This window comes from Camelus ferus, chromosome 1 (assembly GCF_009834535.1).
Source record: "Camelus ferus isolate YT-003-E chromosome 1, BCGSAC_Cfer_1.0, whole genome shotgun sequence".
NCBI lineage: Eukaryota > Metazoa > Chordata > Mammalia > Artiodactyla > Camelidae > Camelus > Camelus ferus.
Window position 1 is genome coordinate 46,696,937 of NC_045696.1, and position 10,527 is coordinate 46,707,463.

Here is a 10,527-nt window from a genome sequence, read left to right on the forward strand (position 1 = left end):
AACAGAATAATCAATGCTTGCAGAACTCAAAGAGACCTTGGAGTGTGCCTGCAAGAGAGAGGGGGAAGGGCACACACTTTCTCAGTCTGCTGTGACTCTCTGGGACTACAGGAGATCCCAAGGTCTAATGAGACATTAGCAAACAGATAGGAGGTGGAGAGGCTCCTGCATGGGGGCCAACAGGGGCCCTCTATGGGGTGGGAGTGCTCTGTGAAGGAGTTAGTGTGGAACAAAATATGGTCTCAGGAATTCACGCACCTGGCTTACACAGAGACTCCACAGCAAATGCCGTGGAAATAGAGGCCCCAGATCAGGACCAGGTAGGTCTCCCTCCCACTACTGACACTCTCAGGCAGGTGAGCACAAAAAGGGGAGTTCTCTCTTCTCTGCTGTGCTTGGAGTTGGTGAGGGTGGAGTCGACAGTGTTAGTTCAGAGAGAGAAAGCTTGAAACTATGAATAGTGACAGCTCACAATACTGAATTCTGACAAAATAGTCAACACAGAGAGCCCAAGACTAATAACTAATAGCCCAAGAGCCAAGACTAATATACTGAGGTGGTAAAAATCAGGGAACTTGACTAAGATTTAAGCAAGAATAAGCCAAAGAATATGTATGCTCTGGATAGATTAGAAAATCAAAGTTTTGAGAATATAGCAAGCTTCATTTAGAAAAGTATTTGCATTGTACACCTCAGTATAATTGTTACATTTATGTATGAATAGTATTTTTATAATATATGGTTTTGTAACTTGCTGTTTTCACTGAGCTACATGTTAGAACATTTGTCTGTGTCAATACATAGTTTTCTATGACATAATTTTTAAAGTCTATGCAGCTTTCCATCACTTAAATGTACATATTTTACTTAATTAATAACATTATTGGACACTAAGGCTCTTTCAATTTTTTAGTGTTATAAATAAATGTGATAAAGAATCTTAGACATGTATCTTTTCACACATCTCTCATTATTCCCGTAAGATAAATTCACAGTTAAGAGATGGCTGAGACATAGAATATTTGTTTTTTTTTTCTTTTTTAATTGAAGTGTAGTCAGTTTATAATGTTGTGTTAATTTCTAGTGTACAGCATAGTGATTCAGATATATATGTATTACTTTTCATATTCTTTTCCATTATAGACAATTGCAAGGTATTGAAAATAGTTTCCTGTGCTGTACAGTAGGACCTTGCTGTTTATTTTACATATAGTAGTTAGTATCTGCAAATCCTGAACTCCCAATTTTTCTCTGCACGTCCCTTCATTCCCCCTCTGGTAACCACAAGTTTGTTTTCTATGTCTGTGAGTTTGTTTTTGTTTTTGTTTTGTACACAAATTCATTTGTCTCTTTTTTTTTTAGATTCTACATTTAATTGGTATCATATGATATTTTCCTTTCTCTTTCTGGCTTACTTCACTTAGAATGACATTCTCCAGGTCCATCCATGTTGCTGCAAATGGCATTATTTTACTCTTTTTTATGATTGAATAATATTCCATTGTACATATATACACCACAACTTCTTTATCCAGTCATCTGTTGATGGACGTTTAAGTTTCTTTCGTGTCTTGGCTATTGTAAATAGTGCTGCTATGAACATTGGGGTGCATGTATCTTTTTGACTTAGAGTTTCCTCCAGATATATGCCCAGGAGTAGGATTTCTGGATCATATGGTAATCTATTTTTAGCTTTTTAAGGAATCTCCATACTGTTTTCCACAATGGCTGCACCAAACTACATTCCTACCAACAGTGTTGGAGGGTTCCTTTTTCTCCATACCCTCTCCAGCATTTAGTGTTTGTGAACTTTTTAATGATGGACATTCTAATTGGTGTGAAGTGATACCTCATTGTAGTTTTGACTTGCATTTCTCTGATAATTAGTGATAGTGAGCATTTTTTGGCCATTTGTAGAGACATAGAGTGAATTTTAAGGTTTTTAAGACTCTTTAGAAGGTTTGCACCAAATTACACTTCCACTAGAAATCAACAATTTTTAAAGGGCAGTTTTCTATTTAGCTATACCTCTATTCTGGCTTAAAAATTATTTAAACCAGCTAAAGGGATGGCCATAAACCCATCTCCCTTTCAGTGTTATGTCACAGGGTGAATTTAGTGCTACTTAAATTAGCAATACTAGCAGTGTTGGAGTTATCCTTGGTTTAACCACAAAAATGTCTGTGCTCATGTTCTGATGAAAGTACTGATGGAGTTAACTTTTACTGAGAGATTATTATATGACAGGCAGTATTTACACTGCTTTACAGGTATTAATGCTCCTATGAGGTAAGTACTACGATTGTCTCTATTGTAGAGAGGAAATCACGGTCATAAAACGGATAAGAGTCTGGATCAAAGTAATTTCTCTGTATAATTATGTATCATCATAACCTGGATTGTTTCATATTTCTGCACATTGTATTTTTTTTCACTTGCATCAGATCAGGGCTGTTTCTCTCTTACAGATTAAACACTAACTCATAGAGAAACTTCTGCTCTGAATAGGAAATACTGATCTTTGTGTGTCTTGGGGCCTCTGTGGCAAAATCCTACAGACTCTGTCCCTCCCTTCATCTTGCAAAAGGAAATATATCACAACTCTAATTCCCAAGCACAGTGTTGTGACATACCTTCCAGTCAGTTGTGGAGTTTGCCACAGGCAATTTGTTATAAGTAATAAAGTTCTGAAGTTTGCAAATGGGGTACTTTTCACGTAAATTGGAATGGATGTAAGGTTATCCTTGCGCTAAGGTCACTCTTACTCCCATACACAGAGGGGACAGAGCAGGTGAGGAAGAGGAAGGCGAACAACCTGTGGCCCATCTCTGCACCCTGGGAGGGGTGGCAGGTGCCGATGTGGGATTCTGCAGGAAAAGCATTGGGAACCACAGCTCCAAACTGAAGGAATGGGGGGGGGGGTAGTTAAAATGACTGAAGAGAGGGAAAAGGTGTTTTTGCCTGAACACAACCGAAAAGAATTTTTAAGACATTTTCATTTGTAATCTTCTTTCCTTAATTAGCATCAAGAAGTAAAATTCAATTCCCTACCAAAAAAAGAAAAAAAAAGACAAGCTATGTGTGCACAGTGGGGAGAGGCGGTTAAAGCATGTTTGCGCTTAAGCGTGTCAAAGGCTACAAGACAGCCATGAAAACAATAGGGTCTCCTGAAAACTGTGTTGTTACAGAAATGTTTTCTCATCAACGAACACCTTGCCAAGGTCACTAAGCAGCATGAAAAGCAGGACAAAAGTGCTTTCTATTTGTTTATTCAGAGAGTTGTTCTTAATTATTCATTTGCTTATAACTTCCAGAAGGAGATGGCCATCCCTCACCCACTGACTGGCTGAGAAGGGTCTGCTCTCTGTGCTGAGTGGGCCTTTCCCTTCCTTAGTCTGTGCAGCTGAGGCTATCAGTGCTTTTGCTTGGTGGTGAGCAGTTAGGGTCACTGACTGCTAACGAGGACAAGGCCATGAACTATTAACCTAATTAAGGGAGGCTGTTAACTCCTTGTGTTTCATAGTCACAAACTGGATGCCCAACCCCCAGCAGACATCCTTCTGCTTAATGCCTACGTTCAGGGCCGGCACGAGCCCAGCCTCTACTGGAGAAACAACTTGAAGTAGTGTCATTTCAGTGTACGTCTCGGTGTCTGAATTGCAAATCACTGTAATTATTCTCTGGTATCAAAGAACAAATATTTTCCTATTTGAGGACAGCCTGATCTGTAGTATTCTCATCTCTCATCTCATCTTCCTCTTGTTCATATGGCCTCTCTGCTTTGACAGGTGTCTTGCCTCAGATGACATTTGTTGGAGATTAATATCAAAGGTGCATCCTCCCGGTATGCAACAATCCTCTGGTTTTGAGACTTTTTTCTTTTGCACAAGATGGATTTTCTTTAACGTTTTTGCTTTTTTCTCTTAGTAGAAGTCACACATATGCATTGTAGAAATGACAAAAATGCAGAAAAGTATAAATTAAAAAAATTCAACCTCCTTTAGTCAATGTAGGAAGAATTTTTTTAAAGGAACTAAGGCTGAATGATAAAGTAGCTTTCAGCATCTAAGTGATTTGACTAAATTATGGCCAGTCCTCTGATTAAACTCTATGCTATAGGAATGATTCTCTCCTATCTCCTCATGCCATTGTTTTTATCTAGTTGTTTATTTAAAACATCATTATGGCTGTTTTCTCTTGCATAAATGTCCATCTCGGCTGAGAAATGCGATCAGCTGCTTTTCTATAAATAACTATAAATCATGGTTTAGAATATCTCTTTCTTCAGAAAATTATGGCCATTAAATATTACTGTCCTTGTAACAGAAGAGACTGTGATAATTCTGGAAATTAAATAGTTCAAAAGAAACTTGTGTAAAGAAGGACAATAATATTTACCACTTAAAACCATTATGCTGTCTACCTTAAACTTACGCAGTGCTGCATGCCAATTACATCTCAGTAAGACTAGAAGAAAAGATTTACACACACAGGCACACACACAAGTATTTACCACTTGAAGAAATTAGGAGAAATTAGTGAATACGAGCAGACAGGACTGTTTATACCTAATGTCTAAGATCCATAATCATTAAATACCCCCACTAATCATAGTTGTGAAAAACTATTCCAAAATGGTGTGATAGAGAAATGGAGTTAAACCATTTTTTCATCTTTCTGGCTTTACGTTGGTAGCAGTAAATTTTAATCATATTTCTGCCCTTAACAAGTCAAATTGGTTGCACAATTGATTGCATCTCCTGTTTTCACATACATTAGGAAAAAGAAACAGACATTTCCATGACTCTAAAGCAAAATAGGGTAAGAAAGAATAGGATAATGATTTTCAGTTCCAGTCCAGCTCAAAAATTTCCGAAGAAGAAGAAGCAGGGAAACAGAAACGGGGAGGAAGGAGAGGAGCAGCTAGTGTTTACTTCATTAACTTAGAGGAGCGCCACAGGTAATGGGTCTGGTTCATAGCAGGTGATCAACTCTTCCTTTATAATTGGGAGCCTCCCACAAGTGCAAGAGTGCATCCTCCTGGCCCTGGGGGAAGGAAATAATCCATGCACCCCTTCTGACTCAGGAAAGAATGATCTGTTGCCAGGAGCCAGGTACCTGGGGCAGTACTGCCTGGCCAAGTGCCAAACTATGCTTTGGAGTTTGGACGAAAGTGTATTACCAGTATTACAGCAGTCCAGCAACCTCCCCTCATGAAGAAGAAGACTTGTGTGCCCAAGAGAGAAAACCTTTACCCCTGAGAGGCAGAGTGGCATGGGAAAAACCAGAAGACCTCCCCGTTTTTTTCTTTTCCTGTTCACTTACAGATCTGCTGCATGATCTTGGACAAATCACTCTATCTCTCTGGGTCTTTAGTTTTCTAATGGAGGTAGTGGGATTTTTTCCAACTCTGAGACTGGCGATGTTCCTCGCATGAGGACTGTAAGCCACAGGGCTGCATAGGTCTTGCGAATCCTATACAGTCGAGACTTGCTGCTTGTTGGTTTCTTCAGGTTCCTTTGGACCTCACAGTCTCCAAGTTTCATAATAAGGGCAAATGCATATGCCATCACCTCCTTGCTTCCTTATACCATTTTACTCACAACAATATTAATGCTTACTTTTTTTGACTCTGGAGGTAACAACTGCAAGGTCATTTCCATAAAGAAATGACAAGTCACTCAAAGCTTCCTTTTGAAGTCTCCTTTCTGTCTGGCTGGTCAGCAGGCTTTGCTCTTCAAAAATGAGAAAGACCCAAACCAATAGCTGCCCCAGCCGTCTTCTCTTTCCACGTCCATTGGATTTATAAATGATGCCTCATTCAATCCTGTGCCTCAAGCCAGAAACTGGGAGAGATCCATGACCCCTCTCTACCCCTCAACTCCCCTGTCCAATCCATCACCAAACTCCCAACAGTTCATTCACCTCTCTCCACCTCCAACACGCCTTGTCCAAGCTTCCAACATGTCTCTCTCCAGGGCTATTGCACTACTTCCTAATGCTCTCCCCAGGCCCACCCCCTCCCCCTTGTCCCAGCTCCCACCCAATCTCCCCTTCACCAAGTAATCGTTCTAAAATATAAATTAAATCACTTCAATTTCATGCTTAAAACTCTTCAAGGGTTCTCCCCATTCAAAATCCACGCTCTGGTTTACGAGACCTTATGAGAGCTCTCCGGTCTCCTCCCACAGCCCTCTCCCCTGCCGATCACGACACTCCCATCACCACTTCCTCCTCAGAGCCTTCCCACGTCTGCCCATGACACTCTTGTTCCCCTCCTTCACCTGCTAGTCCCTACTCACCTTGTAGCTGGAATGTCATTTCCCCAGACAGGCCTGTCTTGTCTCCCTCTCACCAGATAAATCATGTCCTTTTTACAGTCATCACCAATTATAATTATGTGTTTCACTGTTCACCTATTTATGACCCCCACCCTCATGAGTTTCCATGAAAGGGTGGACCATGTCTGTCATCTTCATCACAGTATCCCAGTGCTCATCACAATGGCCAGAACACTGTGAGCAAATATTTGTTGAATGATTGGCTAAGTGAGGACCCTTTGGTGAAAGTTCCCTTCCTCTGGTCCCTTTATTTCCATCTTATAAGCTATTTTCAGGAGCAGTGCTACAGATGATAATTTCTTTATACATGTTTCACTTTTCAAGCACTCTCTCTATGAACAATATTTTGGTTTTGGCCTTGTGTTGGGCTGCACCCTGCAGGCTTACAAGGCCTGTATGTGCCCAGCTTCTAGACTGAAGAAAAGGCCTGGAGTCGGACAGAGACATCAATGGCTTAATAGACAGGGGGTCGTACATGTCTGAAGCAAGGTCCTGGAGCACCCCACTGTGTATGGCAGGTGGCGGGCAGGACATGGTGGGCAGTCTTTCCTCCTGGAGGCAGAAGTGAGGTGGGATGGGAAGCGGTGGGGAAGGGGAGGTTACCAGTTACAGGGGAGATTGACCTCAGGTTGGCTCATTGGTTATCAGGGAATCCAGCAGAGGTGCACACCCCTCATTGCCCATTTGATAAGCTATCATAGTGGAAGCTGTTCTGATCTAAAGCTAGTACAATCATTAGCTGGGGCCTGGGGAAAGGAAGGTCAGCCATGTGAGTAGGTGTAGTGAAGCAGGCGCTGGAGCAGGGGTTGTACAGAAAGCAGAAGAACAGCTGCCTTGGGTGGCCTGATCACAGACCTCGGCAGGCCCTGTCTGAAAGTTGCCATCCTCTCTTCGCATATATCCTCTTTTGCTTCGGGATGCAGAGTTTACAAGTTTGCCAAGGGTAGGCATATTTTCAAGACATGTAACATGGAGAGCAAGAGCTCTGGGGTCACTCCCTGAGCCTTGAATTTGCCTCTGCCCCTTTGCTGCTCACCTGACTTTGGGCAAGTATTTTCTTCAACCCTAAAATGGGATAATGATAGAACTCAACTGACAGGTTGCCTTGAGGGTATAAGAAGATAACAAATGTAAAATGGTTGGTACAGTACCCTACAAATAGCCAGTGCTTGAATAAACACTAGCTTCTATTAATCTTTTTCACTCAACCCCAGAAGGAGTCCAAATACTGAGTTCCTGGGCTGGGGAATTTCTGAGGAGTCTTCTTTCCCTGTCTTCTGTCTCCCTTTCCATCACATTATACTCTACCCTATACTTTGTGGTCCCAAAAGGTGGCAACAAAAATGTGATAGGCTTTAATTACTGACCCTGTTCGTCTGAAGCCCTAAGCAGATCTGAAATTTACAAGCTAGTAGCCTAAAATTGCTGGTAACCATTATTTAAACTGTGGCAAGATGAATCATGTTTAGGAATAACTAATATTTTAAAGTCAAGTCACTCCTTCCTAGAGAGAGCTGGTGCCCTGGCATTTGGTGGCAGCTCAGTAGAGAACCCTTGGAGGCAGAGAGTAGGTGACATTAACCTTCTAAACAGAACACCCAGTGCCGGGGTACCAAGAAGAATTTAACATTCCACTCCTACCGCCCTCCCCCACTTCCCGGCTTCAGCAACGTGATTTTTAAATGAGAAGCACATCCCGATTGCTCTGTGTAGGTGGTGCAGTGGGAGGAGGTGAAACGCAAGCTTTATTTTCCCGACTGCCTGTCATCCAATTCCCCGCTTTCCTCTGACTTTCATGAGTGATGAGGTCATCCCGGCGCAGAAAAATCAAACTCCTATTTTTCAAACCCAATAAAGGCCGGCATTGTATGCCTGCGTAAACAGAGGCCGGACGGGAAGGGTGGCAGGAACACCGGCGGTCCGCCCTCTGGCGGTCGCTGGAGAGAGTTGTGCCCTGAGCTCCGCGGAACAGCGACAGGGAGGCGGAGAGGCTGCGTGCTAAAATGTAGGTTAAAATTAGATCAATAGTCAGCTTGGCTCTCTCAATCAATGCTTCGCAGGGAGAGTGTACAACCATCTATTTATAAGCTAAACCTGGCATTATCTTCCTCTTTTAGGACGCAAAGATCCATTACAGCCGCGGCAGGGGAGAGGATGCTGCGAGGGTGCTGCGAGGAGCTGATGCACCACACGCTACAGCCTCGCTGGCTTGTCAGGACTTCATCCAGCACCCGATCCGCGCGGGGTGGGCAGTGGGAGGATACATTCCTGCTGTCAGTGGCCCTACTGCTCTCTTCCGGACTCTTTCCCCCGGAGGACCCCCCCAAGAAGTCACTCCCACCCATTCCTTACCTGGATGGAATCCTTTAACAGAAAGGACTTTAAACAGACTTTAACGGCAAGGTCTTTAAACAGAAAGGACCAAAAAGGCGTAACAGTCATGAGGGGTCCTCCTGTAGATGCAGAGTCCGCACTGGCTGCTTCTAACCAGCCACTGCTTGACTGCCTGTGGACAGAGGTTTCCAACCCAGCTTCCCCAAGGGACTGCACTCCTCAGGCCTGCTTCAGACAACTGCTGCTGTAAATAGCTGCGGTCTCTCTCCTCCCCTGTCAAAGCGCCAGTGTGGTGGGAATGGATTAACAGTAATCTGTCTGACTGCATTACATTTAAAGCCTTGGTTAGGTGGCTGCGTGCTCCACCTCGCCCCTGACATACTGGGACACTGGGCATTCCCATTTTCCCCAGTGGATGGAAGTCACCTCCGATATATAAAGAAATGCCCACCCCTAGCATTTGTGTTACAGCTGTCAAACTGTTTTCAGGTTTTTGAAAGATGCTACAGAAAAAGAGGCAAAATCTGATACAGCACCACCTCCTCAGAAACACGAGATCAAATCATAGTTCTGGGGGAAAAATTAAGCATTCTAGTTTTAGATATATATTTAGCATATTTTATATGATCTATGTATTTGTTTAAATTTTTACTTTTTCACAACTTTCTTTATCATATTTACCATAGAAAAACTTTAAAGAGCCAAAGTATTTTAATATTAGCTTCAGTATACGTTAGACATACTTATTGTTTGACATTCAAGGATTTTGAAGTAAAGATAGAAACTGAATCATTCTTCATTTTGAAGCAACCTTTTTCCTCCTCCTCAAATTCTTGTTGGCTCACCTCCAAAATATATCCTACATCTGTCCCTTTCTCTCCATCCAGACCGCTTCTAGGTTAGCTCCTAGTCATCATTCATTATCCGTCACCTGGGTTACAAAAATAGCATCGCGTCTGGGCTTTCTGGGTTCGCTTTCTCCCCACCGCCGTCGACCTGCTCCACATAGCAACCAAAGTGTGCTCTTTTAAAATGTAAATCAGATCATATCTCTGCTCTTTCTAAAACCTTTCCTGGCTTCCTGTTGTACCTCCATTAGACCCCAAATTCTTCATCCCAGCCAAAACGTGGTGAGTGAGCTGGCCCCTGTCCACCCCTGCTCGCCTCTCCTCATGTGGCCGCACTGTCTCATTTTGTGTCACAGCTTCAAACCCACAAGCTTCCAGCGCTTGCCATTCTCTCTGTGTGGAACTCTCTTTCTGAAGATCTCAGAACTGCCCTGTTCTCACCCCTCCAGTCTCAGCTCAGACAGCAGCGACCTCGGCTGACCGCCTGTGCTCCTCCGGAACTCGCCGACACATCACCCTGTTTTCTTTTCAACACAGCAGTTAACTGAATTGAGTTATTTATCCTTTTTCACGTGTTAGAATGTAAGCCACATGAAAACAGACCCCTTATCTTTCTTGTTCACTCCTGTCTCTGGGTCCTAGAACAGTGCCTGGTCCATGGTGGGTCTTCAATGTATAGTTATTATATAAATCACTAGGGGGTGCTTTTATAGCATCATACATACTCTGCTTGAATTTTACAGTTATTTTTATACCCATATGCTTTCTCCTTTCAAGTGTGAACTCTCTGAGGCAGGATCATTTTAGTTTAGTTCATTTTACTCTCCATGGCCTTCTGGAGTCTGACACATAGGAGGTATTTAATATGTTTATTGGATTGAATTGCAATAAATGAATAGGTAATAAGCTGATACAATATGACTTTAGCCCAGCTCTAGCTTTCACCAGAAAAAAATGCAAAAATATTATGTTATTCCAAAGGGGTAGATTGTTGCTTTGATCCT